General features: G+C 41.4%; 1 long non-coding RNA gene across 1 annotated transcript; it reads left to right on the top strand.

Annotated features, from left to right (window-relative positions):
- Nucleotides 1–1,528: 1,528 nt before the first annotated feature.
- On the top strand, nt 1,529–25,541 carry LOC132428932 (uncharacterized). The gene is made up of 3 exons (XR_009520258.1): nt 1,529–1,664; nt 24,161–24,410; nt 24,494–25,541. It is a non-coding gene; the product is annotated as an uncharacterized lncRNA (long non-coding RNA).
- Nucleotides 25,542–26,028: the final 487 nt, after the last annotated feature.

The following is a 26,028-nucleotide window of genomic DNA, read 5'->3' as shown; positions in this document are numbered from 1 at the left end:
TTCGGACCTGGTCCCTCCTAGCCTTTGAGGTGCATGTTGCTTGCTGGGCTCCCAAGGTGTTGCAGGCCATGTGGGGTGACTGACAAAGTGTCTGCGTTATCTCTTCTGGGGGCTGGATGGGGCTCTATTTTGTGCACTAGTGAGGCAGAAGTGACCCAAATCATCTGAAGGTCCTTAATTCCATGAATAAAGCTATATTCAGAAGGAGATTATCATGTAAAGGAGAGGAGCGTCATGTTTGGGGAACGAGTGACCATGGCAATTGTGAGTGCAGGAAATCATTGAGTTTTGCGTCTGGGTCCTTCAGGAGGCTGGCTTTGTCATAGGATCACCCTGCCGGTGGGCAATATGAGAGGCACGTGCTGTGACGCCACCTGAGGGCTAATGAATGTGGATCGTCAAGCGACACAAGAATCCCTGGTCAAGGACACTGGCTCTCGCTAGAGAACCGCTGTGGGGACCGTCCAGGAGAGAGGCAAACGACCGGTTTGAAGCTTTTCCTGTATTTAGTGACCACACTCTTACTGCCTTTGGAGAATGAAATCCACACGTCTTTTGTACAGTGGTTGATTTGAGTGATAATCGACATGGTGAAGAGACGGGGTAACTTTTTTTTTTTTAACATCTTTATTGGAGTCTAATTGCTTTACAATGGTGTGTTCGTTTCTGCTGTGTAACAAAGTGAATCAGCTGTACATATACATATATCTCCATGAGAGAGGGTAACTTTCTAAACGGCGTAAGAGATGAGCAAGGGTAAGCAACTTGGACAAAATGGCGGCAGGTACACAGGGGCTAGTGGTGCGTGTCTTCAGCAGCTGGCTAAGCAGTCTTTTGCCAACACCCTCACCTTTGGCCGTACAGAGGCCCTCTCACTGGCTGAGAGCAAAGAGCAGCACCCTGACCATTTGTTTCTCGGTCTCTCGCCTGACCAAGGGGGGCCAATTAGGTCCAGTTGTGATGGAAGTGGGAGGGGAGTTTTTCTCTATGCGTTTGACCCTTGGAGCGACTCCATCTGTGTCAGAGGCCAGAGGGCTGGAGAGTGGCAGCTACGCTCTACCTCATCTGGCCACAGCCAGCCCTGTGTGCGGTGACTATTCTATTCCTTTGCCTGATACCCTAAGGTCCTGCAGATCTACGGGGCTGACAATGCCCTCATGCCTCCCCCAGATATAGAACTTGACTCCATTGATCACTTCAGAAGGTGGATGTTTGGTGGTCGGGGGAAGAAAGATAAAATATAAACACTAGCTATTGGTCCAATGTCTGTTTTGCTTTAAAAGTTAGTATTTCTATTGGTAAAGGGTGGCAAATGCCAGCCTCACCACCCACCTCCAAGGCCTGCCTTTTTCTCACTGTGGGATACAATGAAGTAATTCATAAGAGGCATTGCAGATAAATACTGAAATCTCATTTATCAGGGTTCTTCCAGGGCTCCCAGCTAGTTTAAAATCTAACAAGCTTGCTAAATGTTAGGGCCCCGAAAGTACCCTAAAACATATTCATCAACTTCCAGAGATTAAAATCAGTGCGCTTTAGAAAGAAAAAAAAAAAAAGAACCAGAAAATGCCAGCTGCCTTTGCAAACAGCGCATTGGAAAAGGAACATAATTGCGTCCTTTCCCTCTATATCCAGGAACTTCGACCGCTACTGTGCTACATCAGGTATGTAATGAAAGACAAATGACAAGAAATCTAAACAGAAGAGGCGAGCTGAAGTAACTGTAGTTTTTTATGTTTGGGAGAGGCTGAGAGAGAAAAGGAGCATTGTATCTCGGATTAACAGAACTGCAGGATTTCATTAATGACGGCCCAGCTTTTTAGCAAAAGGAAGATAGTTAGGGCAGTAAAAGAGAACATGACTACAATGTGCTCTGCTAATTGGAAATGTATATTATTTTCAGGCGATGTGTGTGTGGGGAGGGGGACTGGGGAGGATGAGAAGAGACCCGTATTGAGAGGCTGGCAGGGAAGAACTGGATGTAGGGCGCCCCAGGTTGGGCTGTACCAACGGGGCAGTTAAGGGGCCCTTTCTTGCAGATATGAACGCCAGTGCCCAGAGCCCTCCCTCCCCCATTCCCTTTTAATTCAGTGGCTACGTAGGGGCTTCTTTGATGGCAGCTTTGAAGTTGGTGGCTTTGAGATTACTCTTCCTCTGTGACCTTGACCACCAGCCATGAGGTTAAGGGGGGAAGGGGAGGGGAGGAGGAAGGCGCTAGGGTTGGAAAATGGAAAGGAAGGAGAGGGGAGGGGAGGCAAGGCCGCCCTAAGACATTTCTGCAGCATTCCACGATGTTTCTGATCACTCTGCAAAGTTGAAATATGATTGCAGCCTTTGCACCGGGAAGGAAAGAAACCATTTAAATGAAAAAGTAGCTGCCTTAGCAGGTCAAGCACATAGTTACATTAATGTCGTGTAGAACAATAAATCAACTTCGATCTCCAATTGAAAAAATGCTAATTTAGCTCAGCGATTCACTGATTGTACTTTCCTCTGATAGAAATCTTTTCTTTTATTTAATGCGAAGCCTTGATTTGACAGCCTCCTCTAATGGTGCTTGCAGACTCTCAGCATTTCAGTGGAATTCTGATCATGGTTTTAATATTCCGCGCAGCTCTGCCCCCTCTGATTTCACGCTCACACATTAACGAGAGCTGACACTGGAGATTAGACTCAGACAGCTGGAATGCCAGGTCTTTGTTGCAGCGTGGACAGGAGCCAACGTCGTTCAACCACAGCCAAGAGGGACCTGGGAAAGTCTTCTTAAGAAGGAGGGGAAGGCGGGGTGGGGGGCTTGCGGGAGGGTGGGAGAGGGGGATGGAGGCCCGAAAGAGAGGCAAGGTAGTTTCTGAAGGGCCTAGGAAAAGACATATTTGCAGAAAGCCCTTTTGTCTCTGAAATGCACATTTGAATCCATTTTGATTTATTTCCAGGAAGTGGATCATTACAGGGAAATCCCAAATTGGTTGCAGTGTTTTTCTGTAAACTCTGAAAACACAAGTGTGATGCACGGGATAGAAATGGCTCCCTGCTTCAGCTGCTCACTAGCTTGTCTAAGAAACAATGGTGATTACGAGCCGGAGGAAGAGTGCTTACATAAGGAAATGTGTTCCCCCTTTGCCTTAAAAAAAAAAAAAAAAAATCACTTAGTTCCAGGTGAATAGATGGGGAAATAAAACTAGATTTATGAGCCCAGGCTGCCTGCTCAACTAGTGACTACCCAGGCAAGAAAGGAAGTCTCGTAGCCTAACTGCCTTGATCCTAATAAATGGTTTCCTGATACCAGAAATCAAATAAAGATCCCTAGTTTCATCTAAACCATGAAGCAGCTTGTGCTCAGATAGTGTCCACGTTGCAGAGGAAAAGGCAGGGTGCTGCCTCAAACAGTGGCACAACTTTCTCCAAAAGCAAATGACAGATGATCAAAGTTGCAAAGATAGCACATTAATACTATGTCAAAAAAAAAAAAACTGTTTCTGCTCCCGGGGGAAACCAATTGAGTAGAAATAACAAATGTCCTTCTTGCTAACTGTATCATTAATAATAATCATACTTTGCATTTTTATGGGATACCAGGATTCTAGAGTCCTTTATAAATATGCATAGGGGAAGGCTGAAGAAGAGCGGTGAATGTACCCATTCCCAATGTTTGGATGAGGGGACTGAGGACCAGGGCCCTGCAGGGGCTTACTGGGAATGAAATAGCGAACAATTCACAAAGGCGCAGGCTGCAGCCGGCAGGAAGCCATCCAGGCACTTTCTCTGACACCCACTGCTCTTTGCTATGAGCATGGCTTTAGTTTGGGGATGAGATGAGCTGGACCATCTTGTATCACTTTGGCCTATTGTTCTTTTTGCCCTTCTGCCTGGTCTTGGTTGGATCACCACCACTGACATAGGTTTATTCATTCAACCAGTATTTACTGAGCCCTGAACTAGGCAACATTTTGATTAAAAAGAAGTATGAGTTAGGATGAAGATATATATTACATGCATCCCTAATATTTTAATAAAAATGCAGAGGCCATGTCACAGTGGTTAAAAGCAGAGCTTGTAGCACAGCACGTATCAGAGTAATTAAGAACAAGTCAGACAAATTTGTACATGAATCTCAGGTTTTCTCTACTGGCTTCGTGACCTTTAGGAAGGTCACTTCTCTCTAAACCTAAGTTGTCTTGTCTATAAAATGGGGATTAAAGTGAAAGAACCCTTAGCTCCAGTGCCTGACCCATAGTAAGCGCTCAATAAATGCTAGCTATCGCTGTTGCTGTTGTTAGTTTCATATCGTTGTTGGGAGGATTCAATGAGAACACACACGTACACACACACACACACACACACATGCATTGCTCAGTCATAATAAACGCTCAATAAGTTCTGCGTATTTTCATGGCGCACATTAGAATAGACAATCCTTATTGCCTTCCAAGTACTCTCCTTGATAGCTGTATGTTTATTTCCAAGATAATGAGAAATTGCTCAAGGCATTTTGGGAACTCTTCTTTAGAATCGTGTGTGGACACTCTCGGTGCTCTCTCTTAAATATCTTCAAATGTAGCACATCTTCATCTTCAGAGGGTGGATCTGTTGTGGGAAGCTACTAAAAAAGTTGCCCTGAAGCTGTGTCCCGTGAATATCGTGGGCAATCAAGCTGGGAGAACATTGTTTTGGAAATAACGTGCCTATAAAGGAATTAGATTGGTTTTCGTGTATGGCATCTAAACTGAATCTGACCACAATTCCAAAAGAGGCCAAGAAGCGTCTGGAGCAAATGCAGCCATTTAAAAACATACATGTGCCTCCCAAGGAGAGGACTCAGAAGGGATCGCAGATCGTGAAACATTTGTGGGGAAGAGAGTAAAACATTATCTCATGGTCACATTTTATAACAGCCTTCCCTGAAACAGCTGATGGTGCCCGGCAGAAGAGAAGGACGTGCCCATGAGTTCTTCAGACGATGCAAAATCTGAGGTTCATGTCTCTTGACTTGTGGCCCTTTTAGCTTATGTACAGCTTTAGTCCAGGGTCAATTTCCTCATTTATTCAGAATTGATTAGGCACCTACTGGGCTTCTGGCTAGGTACTAAGGGTTAAAGTTTACTAAATCAAGATCCCTACCTCAAGGGTCTCACAGTCTAATAGGGAAAGTGAACAAATAGTTGCAACACAGAGAGGTGAGCGCTGTCATAGAGGGACACGTCAGGCGTGGGTAGAACGTGGAGGGCCTTGTATATACATCATGCTCAGTGTGTGGATGTATCTTAGAGGTGACTGGGAGCCACTGATGGTTAAAGCTAGGAAGGAACATGCTCCCATTTCCCTTTCCCTTTTGTTCTATCTATCCTTATCCCGATTCCCGGCCTCCATGTCTTAAGAACTGACCCAATCTTAGACTACCTATCTTAGCCCTGAGCACAGCTGAAACACCATTGTGCTTCTTCTTGATCTTTCTCCCTTACTAAGGGGCTCTTTGGCAGAGAGAGAGGGGAAATCTTTCCTGAGTCCTGCTTCCAGGAAGATTTAGGATGTGTGATTTATTATAATTTCAGTTGTAAAAGGTTTGGGTTTGGCTTAAAGAGTTGTTGTGTTTTTTGTTTTTATTTTTCAACTTATAAAGTCTGAGTCTGTTCCAAGGGCTGTAAACCATGGCAGCTTCCAGTGGCCCCAGGTAGCATCCCCCATAGTCACATTACTTACAATTGGTAATAAATGGCTTTGACCAAAGGGGAGAGTAGATTAGCTGAACAGAATGCTTAAGTGCCAAAAGATGGGGCAGACTGCTTCTGGTGGTTAGATATCATTGATCATATCAGTAGCAATACTGCATATATAGGATATGCTGGAAGTCAAGGAGCCTGGGGGCGTTTTATTTCTACCTCATTGCTTTGCCTCCGTAACACAGAGGCAGGAGTACCACTTGTGCCAACACACTGTCATTGAAAAAGATCCATTTGTTCAGTGTGTGCAATTATCCTGACTCCGTGTGTTCACTCTGGGTCAGAGCACCTAGAAGTATCTAAATGAGATGTAGGAGACTGCAACTGTCTCCTGGGATCTGAATTGTCTAGTGGCTTCGGCGTGTTTGAACCATTCTGAATGGTCATGATAATAGCATCTCTTAGAAGACTGACTCTCAACCTCAGTATTGTACCACACACGAGTTTCAGGTGGGTTATAAGCATAGCACTTGTGGATAATTTGCTCGTTTGTAGAAAATTTAATTGGAAAATATCTAAGGAGGTTATCTCTAGAATGCCGCCTCATCATGTCCCTTCTAGTATGCTTTCTGAAATGGAAGAGAAAAGTGTGGTTATAGGGAATTAGAGAATCTCTGAATAGCCCCCAAAGAGAGTGCCATATATGCTAATATATGTCGATGTCGTGTGTGTCCCAATGGAAAAAAGGTTGAGAACTACTATGCTGGAAAATGACATTTGGTGTAAACACAGGCACATCATGTATGCAATTCAAATGGAGTTTACTCATTGTGAGATGAGAAGAGACTACATAATGATGATGTCTTTCAGTAACTGGGTTTCAAGGTGTATTTTCTGAGACCGTTATCTGCTGTAGGATCCAGAAGAACAGGGTACATGCCAAGTAGTCTATTTGTCCCATTATTGTGTAATCCTTAGTTATCCTAATTAGGCCTGCAGATTTTCCCAGTGCTTCTGCTTGTCTCTGAGCAGTTCCTGGGATTATGAGGGGTTATAGTAGAGGTTATGGAGGTCATGAGTATAGGGAATCAAAATTTGTTGAACATCTACTATGTGTTGGTAGTATAGATATTAAATACATATATAATGTAATCCTCACAGTCCTACAAGGTTTTATACCCATTTCACAAATAAGGTTTCTGAGACACTAAGAAACCTACGTAATGGGCCTCTAAAGTCAAATCCTAGAACTCACAGGAATAATTTGAATCCAGATCTTCCTGAAACTCCAAATCCTTGCTTCTTTTCTGAGCGTGTGCCTCTCACAGGGTTGCTGGGCATGGGAGGGCGCACACATCCTCAGTGGTTCCCTTGTAGGACATGAGGGTAGGATTGGGCCCAGTATAAAGTTCAAAGGCTTGGGATCAATTTCAATAATTAGGGCCAAGTAGGGCTCATCCATGACAGCATCTCACGGAACACATAGGTCGAACCATGTGAGAGTGCCAATACTTGACCATTTTTTGTCTATAAAAAAGGAAACTTTATATGATTCAACCTAATAAAAGTAGTATCAGCAGTGCTAAGCACACTTAATACGTTTGTCTCACACATAGGATTGAAATAAAAATCTGGCTATTAAAATGGAGACAGAAAAGGGCCATTCACTTTGGCTCCCAAAGTTATATATCTGTAGCTCCAAGTCAACTGAATGGGGTAGCCCTGCTTGAGACTTGTGACATCTGCAGAAGCAAACCTCCTACAGTGAGAAAGAGGGGAGAGGTGACCTCTACCCTTCTCATGTCATCACAGGCTCTAGGATATGAGGTGTAGTCCCTCACATCCTTTCTAGGATGCTTTCTGAGGTGGGAGACAGAAGTGTGGTTAGAAAAGTGTGCAACTAAAATCACCTGCCTGGCTCTCCAGCCCTGTATCCCTGTATACTTCAAGGAAGGCTAGTGACCCACTGTTATGGACTGAATTATGTCCCTCAAAAAGATATGTCCCCAATACTGCAGAATGTGACCTTATTTGGAAATAGGGCTGCTGCAGATCTAATTAGTTAGGGTGAAGTCAGACTGGAGTAGAGTGGGCCCTTTATCCAATATGGCTGGTGTCCTTCAAAAGAGAAGAGACACCCAGGGAGAAGATGTGACAACACTGAGGTATCCGCAAGCCAAGGATTGCAGACAAACACCAGGAACTGGGAGAGGCAAGGAAGGAGTGTCCCCTACAAATTTCAGAGGAAGTGTGGTCCTGCTGATACCTTGCATTTGGACGTCTAACCTCTAGAGCTGTGAGATCATAAATCTCTCGTTAAGTCCTCCAGTTTCTGGAACTCTGTTGTGGCAGCCCTAGCAAACTGTGACACTCACCTGTTAGACTGTCTATGTATCTCCTTCTCCTGCTGTCAGTCAAGGTGATTAAGAAAATAAAATTATTATATAAAAAGATAAATCCTAGATTTCAGAAAACAGGGCTCACTAGAGTTATTTCTAGACTGTTCTAAAGGGTTTCTTTTTTTTCCTGAACCTTACGTTTGAGGGCTACATGTGCAGACTGGTGTCTTAGCAGGAGGTTTTCATTCAATTTATGACAGTCAACCTACGTGTTAAATTTACTCTGTGCCTAAGTCATGGCCTAATGAATTCTGAACAAATGTGCTGCTTTCCCACTGAATGACAAGGTAAGGAAAGTCAATGAGGTCTTCTCTGGCAACTGTGATTGGCCTTCACACCATCAGCAATTAATTTATGTTAAATTGAAAATGTTATTGGGGAGGCACACTATTTTATGCTGTTATCATCATTGGCAACTAACCCAGGATTCACTCATCAGGTCAGTCAATCGTTAGCTGGACCCAGACCCAAGATGGTCACAAATAGACTCACCCAGTATTTATTGAGTATCTGCCATATATAGACACTGGTCCAGAGACTTTGACTGAATGATTTCATTGACTCTGCACCACAATTCCAACACATAGTTATCTCCATTAAAACATGACAAAAATAAGACTCAAAGAGGTGAAATGACCTGCCCAGAGTCACACCACTAGTAAGAGCGAAACGGTGAGCTTTGGACACAAAGATCAGACATGGGCATGGCAGAGGGAACAGCTCCTAAGAAGTACCTCCCCGGGATGGTTTGAGAAAATCAAGGAGCATGGAGAATACTGGGGACCAGGAAGTGGTACTCAAAACCACTGGGCATGAGGGAGGAGGTCTAGAGTAGACCCCTCCCCCGGACCGCCATAGCTGTGGTCATCAGAGGTCTGAACTTGGAGGCAGAAGGTCTGCTGTTCAGCTCTACCATTTACGGGCCTTCTGTCCATGAGCTAGAAACTGAATTTCTGGGCTCCCTGGCCTCATTGTTTTAAACTGCAAGATGGGAACAACTGTACCTTTGTCCTTGGGGTGTTCTGAGATTTGCCCACGATAATGCACGTACAAATATATAGCAGTTGTTAGGTAATCAGTAAAATTTAGCTTTCTGTCCCGTTCCCCAATTACATCCTGGGCTGGCCCAGAGCTAAAGTCAGGTCTTTCTGAGAAACCCTATGATGCAATGTGTTATTACAAGCTTGAGTTTTCAAAGACAGCCATTTCGTTTTCTTTTTTTAAATGATAAATAAAATATTCTCAAAGAAAATCATTCATTTAGTCATCAGATATTGTTTCTACAGATACCAAAATTCTACATATACCAAGCATGGCTGGATCAGACACAAGGAATTCGAAGATACTGCCTGCCCTGAGAAACAGTCTTTATCCCTTCACTGAAGCACTATAAGGATTTATAGTTTTTAATAGTCTTTCCTGATATATATCTCTATGCATACATAATCATAGGGAAGGTATGTTTTTGTTTCAATTGTTTCTTAACATTATTTTCTGAATACTTTACCTGTGTGGGGAAAGTCATGCTTCAGCCTCAGGGCCTTTGCACTTCCCCTGTATATCCTCACGGCTTGCTGCTTAACTTTCCTCAGGTCTCTAATCAAATGTCACTTTATCAGACACCTGATCAGAGAGGCTGTGCTGACCACTTATCTAAAATACTCTCTTACTACCCCTTGTCTTTCTCTTCCCTTACTGTTGCAAATTGACCCTTAGATTGTTCATTACCTAATATTATCTCATAGGTGTGTTTACTTATTTATGCATCATCTCCCGTATCCAGCCCCTTGCCCTGGCCGCTAGAATGTAATCAGCATGAGGGGCAGGGCTGCATTTTGTTCTGACGTATCCCTAAGACCTACAACAGTGACAGGCCTATTGTAAGTACTCAAGAGAAGTTCCATGTTCAACATTTCTACTGACTATATAATAAATCACATATTTTCCCTTGTGTTTCCAGAGCCACAAAAATTTGCTAATGAGCCTCCCCCAGCTTTATTCACTTTACACTTCCCTCACTAGGCAGTAAACATATGGGCAAATTTTAAGTTTATATATTTTGGTAAGGATTGCTCTGTCTTCCCTCCCCACCCTCGAGCCCCCACCCTGCTCCCAGAGTGTGTGCCCCTGTATCCCTGAGAGCAGACATGTCCCATAGCATCTCCTGGAGGATGGCCTCTGTTTCTCTCCATCTAGAGCTCCAGGTCCAGAAAGCATACACGAGGGATCTAAAGCCAATTTTTCTGACTGGCTTGTATCTGCAGTGCTCCCAAATTCCTCACTAATAGCTATAAATGTACAAAGGAAGGAAGAGTGAAAAATTTGATGTGCAATGAATCAAAATTGACCTGGCCTACATTTTGGCATCCTTTCTGACACCCACCTGAGACCTCCCACCTTGCTATCATTATCTCTCATTAGAAATGACTCAGGAAGCACAAGGTAAGCGGTTCTAGGATGCTGACTGGATTTGGGGGGCTGTTGATAACAAGCCACATTTCTCTCTCTCCCTCTCCCTCCCTCTCTGACTGGCTGTGTAGCAGGACCTTTGGGGAGAAATGTTCAGTGGTTAGCAAGAAAGTAATTAGGTCCAGAATTTCACATCAGCAACATTTCTCTATTTTCAAATGGCCAGCACTGAGGATTTTACAATTTATACCTCGGTGCTAAATTAGATCAGGTATCTTAGCTTCTTAGTTTCAGAGTTTGTTATTGTTTATTTTTGTTTGTTTGTTTTTTTATATATATAATTCAAGGTTCTTTCATACTACCAGGACACTACTGGAGGCAGTCACTGTTCTTAGTTCCATTCCTCTCCTTTCAGGAATTTTCTATGCATAAATAAGCATGTATGTACACTATTCTTTTTTCCCCTCTGCAAATGGATGCATACACACTATTCCACACATCACTTTTTGCTCTGCAATTTGTCTTACGGATCTTTCTTCAATATACACAAAGAGATGACCCCACTTTAAAACCACTACCTGGTATTCACTTCCATGAATGTATCATATTTTATTTTACCAAGCGCCTATCAAGGAATATTTAATTCGTTCCTTTTTGCAATTACAAACAATGTAATAAATCATTTCACACATGTGCAAGTATATCACCAGGAAAAATTTATAGAGGTGGAATTTCTAGGTCAAAGGATGTGGACTGTTTACATTTTGATAGATCATTACAGACGCCCCTCTGCAGACAATCTGACAACAAACCCTCCCATACAATTTGGGCAAACACACAAGACCGACTCCTTCCTCGCATTCTCATCAGCCTTTTCATCTTTGACAGTCTAATTGGCAAACATATTATTTCATGGTTTCTACTTGCATTTCTCATGTGTTTAAACACTATTTATATTTCTGTGGATTGTCAGTTCATGACTTTAGTCTAATACTGTTCTGGGTTATTGGTCATAGGACTTTTAACAAGGAAGTCTGTATGTATGAAAGAGATAAGCCCTTTGGAATATGGGAATGTTTCCCCCTGGTTTGTCAATCTTTAAATTTTATTTATATTTCATTTACCATGCCAAAAAGTGGAGTTAGATGTAACACTTCTCCATTCTGAGACTTTAAAACATTTTTTATTTTATATTGGAGCATAGATGATTAACAATGTTGTGTTAGTTTCAGGTGTACAGCAAAGTGATTCAGTAATTTGTCAAGCAGCAAGAGATAACTAATACATGTATCTTCCCGAACTGTCTTACTGTCATAGTTTTTTCAATTGATCCTTTTATGTTACTTAAGGATTGCAATATTGTCTGCAGGTAATGATAATGGTGTGATTTTTTAAAAATCACTTTATTGTTTCCCCATCAAGCCTGATGCCAGATTTATGAATTCATGAATTTAAAAATTTTTAAATTCATGAATTTTATTATGCTAAGGAAATCTATTCATTTATTCCCATTTTATTAAGTGTTTTAAAAATCAATAATGATGTTGAACTTTGTCAATTTCCTTTACAATACTTAAGAGTATTATCTTATGATTTTTAGGCTGAATTGTATTGAACAGGGTTGCATCTTTGCATTAATATTCATAAGTGAGAGTGATCTTATTTTGCTATCTATTGCTGTGAAATAGTGGCTAAGTCTGAAGTTACTGTCACCTCCTTGATGTTTCTGTAATCCATAGAAGTGGAAGCTTTTCTCACTTTTTCTATGTCCTGCAGCAGTATAAGTCAGCGTAGGCAAACTTTTTCCATAAAGGGCCCGATAAGTATATTAGGCTTTGTGGGCTGGATGGCCTCAGTCCCCAAATATTCAACTTACCAGTGTAGTGGGAAAGCATATACAAATGTGTGTGACTGTATTCCAATAAAACTTTATTTATGAAATGAAGAGGTGGGTTGGATTTGGCCCACGGACCATAGTTTGCCAAACCTTGGTATAAATCAGTCTTCTCGAACTTTAACGTGCATGCAATCTCCAAGGAACCTTGTTAAAACCACATTTTCCTTCAGCAGGTTTGCAGTGGAACCTGAGAGTGCAGGTCTCACTGGCTCCCAGGGGATGCCCATATGCTGGTCCTCAATCACTGAATCACAAGGCTTTAAATAACGCTGAAACCGTCTGATTTAAAACAGTTTGGTCGAATTCACTTGTGAAAATATCTAGGCCTAAGTTCTCTCAAATTTGTCTGTATTTTATTAATACTGGTAGTTTTAAACTTTTGGCCTCTTCAGGGGTTCGTTCTTGCATTTTATGGTTTCCCAGAAAAGTATCCATTTCAACTAGTTCATATTTGTCCGCAAAGAGCTGAGCAAAGTCGTTTTGAAAGATTATTTTCTTCTCTATTTGTGGTTATTTCTTTTTTCTTATTTCTTCTTTCATATATCTGTGCTTTGATTAGCTAATGTTTTATCTACTTTATTTTACTTTTTTAAAGGTCTATTTTTGAAAAATTAAAATATAGTTGGTTTACAATATTATATTAGTTTCAGGTGTACAACATAGTGATTCAATTTTTTTTATAGATTATACTCCATTTAAAGTTATTAAAAAATATTAGCTATATCCCCTGTGCTGTACAATATATCCCTGTATCTTATTTTATACATAGTAGTTTATACCTCTTAATCCCCTACCCCTATCTTGCCCCTTCCCCTATTATTTCAGAAAGATACATGCACCCCAATGTTCATACCAACATTATGTACAATAGCCAAGATATGGAAGCAACCTAAGTGTCCATGAACAGACAAGTGGATAAAGAAGATGTGAAATATTACTCAGCCATCAACAAGAATGAAATTTTGCCATTTGCAACAACATGGATGGACCTGCAGGGTAATATGTTTAGTGAAATGCCAGACGGAGAAAGACAAATACTGTATGTTAAAGGTCTTGAGTATATTTATTTATTCTACCCTGTCTGGTTTTCCTTTTTAATTTCTGCTTTTATTTTTGTTTTCTTCTGGATTACTTATTTCCCCTGACTTCTTGAGTTTCATACTTAATTCAATCTTTAAAAATCTTTCTTTTATTAATGTAAACAATATTAAACCATGACTACTTCACTGAACTTCGCTCTAACTGTATCACATAGAGTTTGGTATTATTATTTTCTACATAGGTATCAATCCTTACCTTGATTTCCTCCTTGACTCAAGAATTATTTAAAGTTTCTAAATTTCCTAGATGGTAGGTTGCTTTTTTCCTAGTTTTAATTTTATTACATTTTGATCAAAGAATGTTGTCTGTAATATCCTCTCTTGATCTATCATTAACTCAGAGAGGCCTAATAAGTCCCTTTCTACTGATAAGTTTCTAGTAATTTCTGTGGACTTTGCTTCCTGAATTTTGAAGCTGCATTAGTTAGTGCACAGAGAGTCAGCAGAATTCTTCATTGTGGATTGTAGCTCTTGATGTGTCCTCTTCAGTGTGTTTAGAGCTTTTCAGGTAACGGTTAGTGTATGGCCATTTCTCTTATCCTAGTCTTTCTTAGCTTTCCTTAGCTGTATCTATTTTTGATGAGGCTTACCTATAGGCCTTGGGGAATTCTGGCTTCTGAAGGAAGTGAATCAAGATCCCTAGCTCTGACAGACGTTTGCCAACTTGATCTGACCCCTGGTGTGGCAAGGCAGTCAAAGTATTTCTTAATATCCACTCCCTACTCCCCAACCTCAGTCATCCCCATTGGCCCAGACTATACAACTGTCCTTCTGCCTCAATTTCCCTTCCAACCTCAGCTCAAAGTCTGACCATGCCTCACACCACATCTGCTTGGCTAGAGCCCCTGTGTCTTCACAGCTTGCTGCATTGGCCTGGCCCGTTGGACTGACCTCCTGCAGTAACATTGCCAACAAAACTTTGAGAAGTACCTCAATTTCTTCTCGAGCTTGTCCTGCCTGTTAAGATGGACCACTCCCTCTCCTCAGTGTGATACCTGCATGACACACACCTGAGCTGTCCATTCCCTCTGAATACAACAGACCCACCACTTGCTCTTTCTGGGGCTAGCTGTGGCAGCCAGGCCACCTCACCAGGTCCTGAAGCTTCTCTTCACCTTTCTTATCCACATTGTTTGAGCTTCTCACTTCATGACAGCAGCTGTCTCCAGAGGAAAATCTAAGTGATAGGGATATCTAAGTGATTATCCCTTTCCTAGATGTTGACTAAAAACTCTTGTATCTGGCAAATATATTCTGGGGATATTGTTTCTTATACTTTCCTACAAAATTCACCTGTCACAGTAAAATCTTCTCATATGACCTGTAGGAGACTGTTGCCATTAGCCTTAGTAAAGCAGGTCTCTTTGACTCTTCAATTAATTATAATCTCTACTTCTATCTTAATCATAACCTTATTTATCTCTCCTCAAAGAGCAAAAGAGACTAGCAAAGTATTAATTTCCTTCCCCAAAATAACAAAATTGCAACAATGATAATAATAATGGCTAACACTCTCTGAACACTTTATTGTGTAGTTTCTATGTAGATACAGAGATCTCAGTTAATTCTCACTGCAATTTTATCATGTAAATGATATAACTGTTATTATTATTATCATTATCATCCTCATCATCATCATCTTCATTTTATAGATTAGGAAACTTAAATAAATTGAGTAAGAAATTTAAGGTTATATAAGTTCAAAGTGGTGCTACAGAAAGGATACCAGGTCTGTGTAACTCCAAAGACTACACCTTTATCCATTATACTATGTTGTTTACCAGTCAATTTTCCCCAAAGCCAAGTAGATTATATATGTTTTATTGATTAATAAGTTTATGCTCTATGATGGATTCCATATCATAATCAGCAAAATTTACTGGTCTTTTTCCCAGGTTATATTCCAAGAATCAAAGTAACAATTTATCAGTCATAGGGTACAGCAGATGTTTTAAATAACCATTTTATACACTTATTCTTGAATTTTTAAAAAGCCCTTCAATTAATATAATTGTATTAATTCATGTTCAGAAGATCTTATAGACTCAACATTATTTCATCTATTACCTTTAACTACTGCTCTTAAATGACAGTGAGTTAGAATAAGTTATGCTAGCTGCTATAATAAATAACCTTCCAAACTCCAAAGGTTTAAAAAATAAAAATTTAGTTTTGCTCAAATGGATTCAAATCAGATGTGCTTGTCAGGCAAACTTCCAATCTCTCATTTAGGGACCTGGGCCCCTTTCTCTTATGGCTCCATCCTCTACTAAGACCTTGAATCACCTCCAATCAGCACTTCCATTCAGTAGAGAAAAAAGGGTGTGGAAGAAGTTTTTTATGGGGCAGGCCTAGAAAGGGAGGATAGCTCTTCTGTACATTTCATTGGCCAGAACTCAGACTCACAGCCCCAAGTACCTATAAAGGGGGTTAAGAAATGTAGCCTGTAGCTCTGTGCCCAGAGGGAAAAGGAAATCTGTTCTATGCACACAGCAGGCTCAACCAGACAGTCTGAGATCTCACTAACTTATTTGGAACGGATAAAATAGAATCCATTCCGATTTTATTGTCTACTTTCCATCCAAGATCTTTGCATGACCACCAATTCAATTTCTTAATTGAATTCTTCTTTTAAATGCGTGAGCTGGTTTTAAAGATGTGTTTATACCTTCTTTGATTCTCTTTTGCTTAAGAGGTCGACCTTCCTTCCCCTCCCCCTGAGTGTAGGCTGCACTTAGTGACTCACTTCTGGTGAGTCAAACAGAGTAGAAATCATGAGATGTCACTTCTAATATTAGGTTATAAAAAGATTGTGGATTCTGTCTTGGGTGCACTTCCAAACACCCCCAACCCTCCCTTTGAGTCACTTGTTCTGAGAGGAGTCAGCTGCCCTGTCCTGAGCAGCAATGGTGTGAGGACACTCGGGCAGCCTATAGAGAACTGTGAGGGCTGCCAGCAAGCATGAGAGTGATGTGAGAAGTGGATCCTTCCCCACTCGAGCTTAGAGTTAACTGTGACCCCAGCCAATACCAGGACTTCAACTCACAAGAGACTCACAGCTAAGTTGCTCCTGGATTTCTGAACTACATCAACTGTGAGATAATGTCTACTGTTTTAAGCTTCTGAGTTTGGAATAACTTGTGACATGCAATAGATGACTAACATAATGCAGTTTTAAAACTTGTATTTTAGCTCCTTCTATGCTGTCACGTGGGTTTACAGACATTCTTCCACAGAGAGTATAATGATACTTAAACTTTACTGTTATTTATGTGAAAATCTCTCAGAGCTGATGCTCACTATTGGCTCCGGGATTATGTAATCTGTCCTGGGATCCACGTGTTAGCGCAGCTGCCGGATGTATGCGGAGAATGTTTCTCTGCCTGCTGTGTGCATAGCCTGCTCTCTCTCTCAGAAAGGTGTGCCACGCTGGAGAAGAGTGGCGTTGATTTTCACCTTTGAGCATGTTATTCTCCGGGATTTCATCACACACTTAGGGAACTCCAATCTCTTCTACTTTGGTTTTACCGTGTCTCCCATGACCCCATAGAGCCCAATTCATTCATCCTCCTGATTAAGGAGAATCACAAATATGAGAGAATCCATTCTGATTCTCGCCTTTGGGTATGGGGGAAACTGCCATTTTTCTATCACATTCTGTTAGCGAGCAGTTTGTTTCAGTTCTCACATTTAGGCTTCATATCAGTCATGAGAGGCCCATATTCATTGCATCTGTTTTATAGATGCAGCAAGGTAGAGAGCTCTGATGTGGGGCAGGCAGAATGTGATTGCAAGTCTATGACTCCAAATCTCATGCTTTATCATGAAACCTTCTAGGGCTTGATAGGCATATGCCTCCCTTTGCTTATAGGGACAGAAGTTATTTTATACTCTATACCAGAATTTTCCTATCAAAACTCAAATGGTTACATCTGTTATGTAGAGCTTAAACTTCTGTAAACCCACTGATGGAATCCAGGCAGGGGCTGAACAACTTGAACTTGGTCTTTTCTTTTTTAAAATATAAATTACCCTCTAAATTTTTACTTATGAGTCTCTTAGGGTTTTTGCCTTAAAAGAGATCTCAAAGATGATAGAATATACCTCCTTTAGTTTACAGATACATTTATTACTTGGCCTCGCTTCTGGAATTAAAAAGTCATCTCTTTCTTCCTCAGCCCAAGTAGACCCCAGCTACTCTGAAAAGGGAGCTGGGGGCCAGACATGGGCTGTAGGGAGAGCCAAATGCAGCTGTCTGTAGAAGTGCATGCTGCATTTCACTTCTTAAAGTCCTTCTGGTCTCAAAATGACAGTGTCCAAATACTACTCTTGGTTATAGGATACCACAGCTCATACTCAATGCATATTCTCAATTTCCACTGGCATTAGAAGGGCACGTGACTGCCCAGTCAACAGGAGAGAATTCCATGATGAGGTGTGCAAGAGCCACATGAAGACAGCTCAGTACAGCTCACTGGCTCCTCATTCTGTGAATGAACTGGAGCTTGGGCACACACCCCATGCTTGGAGACAGGGCATTAACGCATCAGCTCTAAATACTCATTTGCATGCAGAATACACTTAGAATGATTTTTAGCTGAGAATCAAAAGAACCAATACATATTTAATGATGCTCAATAGCACTAAATATATTAGTACTGATCTCTGAAGAAAACACCTATTGACTCAGATTTCCAGTCCCTTGACTTGTATTGTCTACCAACTCCAGCAGGTTTCCTTGCCCTATGTAATGGCTAGCTCCAAAATCTTCAGCTCAGGATAAGACCCCGAAGTACCTCTTCTTAAACGAGCATTCTGTTGAAGTCAGAAAATGCTGGAAAAGCCCAAAGCAGAAATAGGGACTAAGACGGCCTTCTGCCTTGAATGGAGCTATCAGGCCTGGGAAGCAACAATTTTCATCCTCTGTACTAGACGCTGGGCCATGCCTGCAGGGGGTTTGCTGTGTGCAGGGCATTGTGTTGGAATTCCATGAGCGGCATTCTGAAGAAGGACTGAAAGGAGGAACTGTGGGGTGATTGCCCTAGTTGACCACAGGGAATTAGGTGTATGACTCAATAATTTTTCTTTTCTGGGTATGGTGGGATGAACTGAACACAATTCCTAATGCCTCAGGAACTCTGCCCTGGCACCCAAGCTAGGTGAGCTGATGCATAAACCCATTAGCCAGAGTGGTAATGTGAATATCCTCTGAGGTCTTTAGAAATTGTTTTCGAATTTTAATATTATTATGACATGTTCCCATTCCCTTTGCTTGTTTCTAATCTGCTCTGATTCTGAGTTTCTGCCAGACTCAGATGCCTTCTCTGACAAAATCTGACTTCTGTGGCAGCCACAGTGACATGCTGCTCAGACCTGCCTTTAAGAGAACCACTGTGAGGACAGCATCTGCCTGACAACCTCCAGATGCTGCACCTTTGGATCCTTTGCAGTGTTGGTGCCAAGGCTACAGTCTCTACGGGGTGCTCCCAGCCAGTGACTGATCACGGGAGGTGACAGAGAAGGGCTGTTCCTGCCCAGTGCAGTTCTCCACTAGTGAACCTGTGGTCAGGTCTCCCATCAGCTTGCTTGAGACGTTCTCTGTGCTCTGCTACCACCTGAGAGCCTCACTACCCCACCCTCCTTTCTTCTCTTTCTCCTTTCACAGGTGTCAGACCAGCATCGCCATCTGAACCCTTTCCCTGCTTACTCGTGCTGCCTTATCATGTACAGGTGCTTCTTCCAAAAAATCTCTTGCAGGTTTAATTCTGTTTGGCATCTGCTTCTCAGGGGCCTATGCTGGTACAGCTCCCTTTTCTGACCCCTGCTCTCAGCATCCTTGCTTGCTTTCTCAGGCATTTGAGCCTCACCTCTCTCTAACCCACCTTGGTCTAACCATCCCTGTGGCTAATGCTTTCAGCTTGTCTTCTCCATTCCAGCTCCAGGCCTTCAGAACTCCATACTGACTGGCAAGACAGTCCAACCCCCGTTGGTAAAAGAAACAAATACCGAAGGAATCAGGAATAACAGAAATACTAGTAGCCTCTCCTAATACCAGTGTCACCAGTGTGCAAGAGTGGACGCACAGTCATTTGCCAATACCCTCATGGAATATACGTTATGTTTCAGAGTATATGTTTCAGAATATAGAATGTTTTAAATTTTAGAAAAGAGGTGATATTGAATATTATGTAATATACCCGGGGGTCTGTGGCAGCAAAAACAGTAATATTTCTCCACCAAAATGCATAAATATTCACACTAAGGTAGATAAACCAAGTAAAAAAACAATTTTTAAAAGATAAAAAAATACAAGATTAATAGATAGATTAATAAGATTAATAGATTAATAACAAGATTAATAGACAAGGTCTATTTAGGTTGAGCTTTGCAGTGAAATAAGTTATTTTTGAAAATTTTGCTTTTCAGAGCTTTCATATTTCTGAATAGAAAGATGGTAGACTGTGGACGTCATGTAGTTAAAAAAAAAAAAAACTCCCACTTATTAAGCACCTGCTTTGTGTCAAGCACTGTACTGAGCCAGAGTACTCTACAGGCATGATTTTATTCAACCTTCACCTCAGTATTGTGAATAGTCATTTTAGCTCCATTTTACAGGTGATGAAACTGAATCTCAAGTAACTTGTCCAAGGCCACACAAACAGCAAGCACCTAAGCTGAGATTTGAACCCTAAGGAATCGACCTCCAAAATTATTGGTCTTAGCCCCTTTGCCACATTGCCTGCCCCTGGAAGTATCACTTAGGCCTACTACCCAATAAGACATGATGTAATAAGCCTAGCCTAGAAGTCAGGAGGCCTGGGAATTAGCACAGATTTCATTCTCTGTAGTTTGTCCTCGTTGAGACTCCATTTCCTTATATAAAATCGGGGTCAGCAATACCTAACTCGCAGGGTGGTTTTAATAAGGATCAGAGGATAAACTAGGTGTGGAAACATTCTGTGATCACACTGCAAAGTGCCAAAGAAGATGATACTGTGATGGTGGTGATGATGATATAAAACATTATTATTGCTTGTGCTTCAGAAAACTCTTAGGGCTATAAATAATTGTTCCCTTGACAAAGAACTGGGTGGATACTTCATCTTCATTGAGCAGCCCTGCACTTGAGTACCAAGGAAAAGTTGGGACCTTGAGATGATCTAGGAAAATGGGCCTATTTGCAATAGCTGCACTATACCATTTGAATTTAGGAAGGAATAGCTATCTGTTCTGCACTATAATTTCCTCTCTAAAGATTCCATTTCTATGTTCAAATAAATAATTATGCATACACACACACACACACACACACACACACACACACACACACACAGCAGGAAAGAGACTTCCAACTTGAGCGGCTCTGGTGCTTACAAGTGAAGTAATTCCCTCTGGAACAAAACTGCTGACAGCTCTTTATCATTGTGACTTTCCTTCAACACGTCTGGTTTTTTCTTTATTTCTCATTAACACTGCCACACTGTCCATTTCATTAGTCTCTTTGGGCCAAGGATGGGTGGCTGCTGAATAAGGCAGGAAAACAAGAAATGGTTCCAAGGTGGGTATGGTGGGTGGCACAGAATACAAGACAGAGTCCTTGCTGGAGAATGTGGAGCTGTGTGTAGAAAGAGAGGCTGCGTGACTTCATGAATTCAGAGTGTTAGGCTGGAGTCCACATTTTTAACTTCAGGTCAAACTGGAAAGATAAACAAGAGGCACAGAATAATTGATATAGAGGTGGTCATAGATTGAAGTCTGTGTGGAAGATTCTAAGTCACATGAGAAGGCACAGACAGAGTCTAAATCTAAGACACAGCAGGTGGTGGGTGGGGACTTAACCACAAAGAGGAGAGGAAGAGGAAATACAGGTGTAGCGATGGGAAACAGCATCCCGGGATCTTGGATATCAAGGAAGGGTCATGTAGCCCTATATATTGACTTGCTGATGTGAAGCATGGAAGTTAGTGTGACCTAGTTGAAATTCAGCTCTGCCTCTTAAACATGTGACACTGAGTGAGCTACCCAACTATCAAAATTTCAGTGTATTCAACTCAAAAATGGGGATAATTCCTATACTGTAGGGTTATTGTGAGATGTTTAAAATATTTAAAGATGTGCCTAGAACACGGCACAGACTTTATACACGTTGACAGTGATAATGAAGTGTCACCATAATCTTTGTTTTCTGAGGAAAGAGACAGTCTGCCTTCAGCTCTAGTTTCAGGTCCTCTGAAAGTGGATCCTGGAGAGAGTCAGTGGCTTCTGGAAATCCCTTGCATTGTGTTATACTAAATCCAGAACTGATAGATTATTTTATTTTACATCTGAAGACAATTTGGTTGGTTCAGTTATTGGAAAGAAGGAAAACAAAAAAACCCCAACAACGCATGAAGAATCCTCTCAAAACCACACAAGAAATGGATGCAGTTGTCTTTTTACTACTTTCCTCTACCCCACAAACCTTAATCCAAGAGAATGACAAGGAGTGAAACACATTTGAATCTCATCTATTAGCCTTTCTTTGGGCCACATATGAGTGACCACGTGTCAGATCAACACTTTTCCCACCCATCTTTCCCCACAGAATGCTCTGTGTAAGAGAATGACAAGAGTCTTCCTTCTGGGCAAGTGCTCTGATGAGAGCAGTTACTCTACCATCCCAGTCAACTACTCTATTGGGCAAAGGAGCTAAAGAGAAGAGAAGACACTTAGCAGCAGAAAGGACAAGAGCCTGGGTGTGTCCAGCAAGTATTTAGTGTGAGCCACAGTGAGCTAGGCACCTTGGCATGAATGCCTCTGGTTGCCAAGCATGAGAGCAAACACTCCTCAAACCTGCTGGTACCAGCTGATACGGACCACTTGTTCTATCACTTACTTGCTTGTGATCTTGGAGATGCTCCTTTACTTCCAACTGAGTTTTAGTTTCCTTACCTATAAAATGGGATATTTCCATGTCCTGGCTATTGTAAATAGAGCTGCAGCGAACATTGTGGTACATGATTCTCTCTTTTTTTTTTTTTTTTTGTGATACGTGGGCCTCTCACTGTTGTGGCCTCTCCCATTGAGGAGCACAGGCTCCGGACGCGCAGGCTCAGCGGCCATGGCTCACGGGCCCAGCCGCTCCACGGCATGTGGGATCTTCCCGGACTGGGGCACGAACCCGTGTCCCCTGCATTGGCAGGCGGACTCTCAACCACTGTGCCACCAGGGAAGCCCCATGATTCTTTTTGAATTATGGTTTTCTCAGGGTATATGCCCAGTAGTGGGATTGTTGGGTCATATGATAGCTCTATTTTTAGTTTTTTAAGGAACCTACATACTGTTCTCTATAGTGGCTGTATCAATTTACATTCCCAGCAACAGTGCAAGAGGGTTCCCTTTTCTCCACACCCTCTCCAGCATTTATTGTTTGTAGAGTTTTGATGATGGCCATTCTGATTGGTGTGAGGTGATACCTCATTGTAGTTTTGATTTGCATTTCTCTAATGATTAGTGATGTTGAGTATCCTTTCATGTGCTTGTTGGCAATCTGTATATCTTCTTTGGAGAAATGTCTATATAGGTCTTCTGCCCATTTTTGGATTGGGTTGTTTGCTTTTTTGATATTGAGCTGCATGAGCTGCTTGTAAATTTTGGAATTAATCCTTTGTCAGTTGATTGATTTGCAAATATTTTCTCCCATTCTGAGGGTTGTCTTTTCGTCTTGCTTATGTTTTCCTTTGCTGTGCTAAAGCTTTTAAGTTTCATTAGGTCCCATTTGTTTATTTTTGTTTTTATTTCCATTTCTCTAAGTGTCCATCGACAGATGAATGGATAAAGATGTGGCACATATATACAATGGAATATTACTCAGCCATAAAAAGAAATGAAATTGAGTTATCTGTAGTTAGGTAGATGGACCTAGAGTCTGTCATACAGAGTGAAGTAAATCAGAAAGAGAAAAACAAATACCATATGCTAACACATATATATGGAATCTTAAAAAAAAAAAAAGGTTCTGAAGAACCTAGGGGCAGGAAAGATATAAAGATGCAGATGTAGAGAATGGACTTGAGGACACAGGGAGGGGGAAAGGTAAGCTGGGACGAAGTGAAAGAGTGGCATGGACATATATACACTACCAAATGTAAAATAGATAGCTAGTGGGAAGCAGCCACATAGCACAGGGAGATCAGCTCTGTGCTTTGTGACCACCTAGAGGGGTGGGATAGGGAGGGTGGGAGGGAGACACAAGAAGGAGGAGATATGGGGATATATGTATATGTATAGTTGATTCACTTTGTTATAAAGCAGAAACACACCATTGTAAAGCAATTATACTCCAATAAAGATGTTAAAATAAATAAATAAAATGGGATATTGACAAATATTTCATCCATTTATTTTTGATGGAGATTAAAGGCGACGTTATCAATAAAGCAACCAGCATAGCAACTGGCATAAGATATATAATGTATGTGAGCTGCTGAAGTGCTAACATATATGTGGCAGTGATGGGAGCAGCAGTAATGGTGGCAGTGGTGGAAGTAATAACACTGATGGCAAGAGTAGTATGAACGGCAGAGAGAGATTTGGAAACCACCTAAATGTCTTTGCTCTTTCTAGCAGAATGGTTGACTCAGACATCTGTACTTAGGAAACTAGACTACTGCTTTACAGATGACATTTCTGCAACAATTTCCTTTTATTTCCCTTTAGCATTTAGTAAAGTTCTATTTGAAAACTGGAAACTATTGCAGCTGTTTCAAGAGTTTGGAGGAGGAGAAGCAAGAAGGGGAGGCTGTTCTCTCCTCAGTCAGAGGCTAAAGCCAGAGCAATAAATACTAAAATTGGTAGCAGGAGCCCAAGGAGAAGACAAAACTGCACCTTCCCAGCTGGCAATCCCCCAACTCAGGCTCTTCAGCGACTCCATGAGGACTTCAGGATAAAACTCATGCTCCTATGCATGGTGAGTACAAGCATCTTCACCAACTGGCCTTGCCTACCTCTTAAATTCCAACTCGCAGTGTCTTCCACCCTCTGCTTCTACAGGACACGGTGCTGTTTCAGACCTTGGTGCCTATTCATGCAGCATCTTGGGCCTGTGCACATGATGAGCAGCAACTCATCTTTGAAGATGTGTCTCGTGCCACCTATTTTTGAAGACTTCCTGAACTTATCTCCCTTCAATGATACTGACCATCTCCTACTTGGTGTCCCAAATTTCCAATGTTTCTATTAGCATCTGGAAAGTTTTATGCAATTTTTGTCTCTTCCTATGAAATTCCTTGAAGTCAGAGACTATGTCTTATTTATGTTTGTGTCCCTGACAAATAAAAGGGACATAATTAATGCTTTTTGGATGAACGATGAAAGGAAGGGAGGGATGGCTAGATGGATGAATAAATAAATGAATAAATGGGTGAGTGAATGGGTAGTGAGTGAAGACACAAGTGAAAAGATCCTCCTGAAATACCCTACAGGGGGACTGGCAGAGTTTTGTCAATACCTCCCACCCCCCCAACTCCAGCTCTTCACTGCTCAGAACTTGGAAGTTCCTGAATTTTATTTCCATGTGTCTTATTCTTTATTGGGAAGTCAGGATAAGGAACAGGTATAAGAAATTGGTGATGTGTGGTTCATATATACAATAGAATATTACTCAGCCATAAAAAGAGAAAGAAATAGTGCCATTTGCAGCAACATGGATGGACCTAGAGACTGTCATACTGAGTGAAGTAAGTCAGACCAAGAAAGACAAATATCATATAATAATGTGAAATCTAAAAATAAGGTACAAATGAACTTATCTATAAAACAGAAATTGAGTCACAGAGGTAGAAAACAAACTTATGGTTACCAGGGGATAAGCGGGGGACGGATTGATTCAGAGAGTGGGATTGACATATACACACTACTACATGTAAAGTAGATAGCTAATGAGGACCTACTGTATAGCACAGGGAACTCTACTCAATACTCTGTAATGGCCTGCATGGAAAAAGAATCAAAAAAGAGTGGATATATGTATACGTATAACTGATTCACTTTGCTGTACACCTGAAACTAACACAACCTTGTAAATCAACTATACTCCAATAAAAATTTAAGAAAAAGAAATACACAGAAATTGGTGATGATTTGGGTTTTAATCATGCTGATCTGAGATGCTAAGACATCCATGTGGAAACGTCTAGAAGGTAAATAAGAATATGGGGTGAATGCTCAGATGAGAAGCCAAACAGAAAGTATAGATTTGAGAGTCATGTGAAGCAGTGATGGTTAAAGCCAGGGGTAAGGATGAGACTGCTGAGGGGATAAAGGGGGTGTGGTGGAGGAAGATCAGGGCTACTTGGGTAACATGGGGGAAACAGCAAATTGGAAAAAGGAGTCAACAAAAGAGTAGGAGGAGCCTTTGTCCTGAAGACAGAGAGGAGATACTCAAGAAGACAATGGTTAACAATGGCCAATTCCAAGAGAAAGCAGGTAGCTAGAGGGCTGGGAAGAGGCCACTGGATTTGCCAATTTACTTGAATAATTATAATTCACCAATTAGTGGTAGAACTCTTTAGAAACAAGAAGCTTCC

This window comes from Delphinus delphis, chromosome 8 (assembly GCF_949987515.2).
Source record: "Delphinus delphis chromosome 8, mDelDel1.2, whole genome shotgun sequence".
Classification (NCBI taxonomy): Eukaryota; Metazoa; Chordata; class Mammalia; order Artiodactyla; family Delphinidae; genus Delphinus; species Delphinus delphis.
This window is presented reverse-complemented; position numbering and strand designations above follow the sequence as displayed.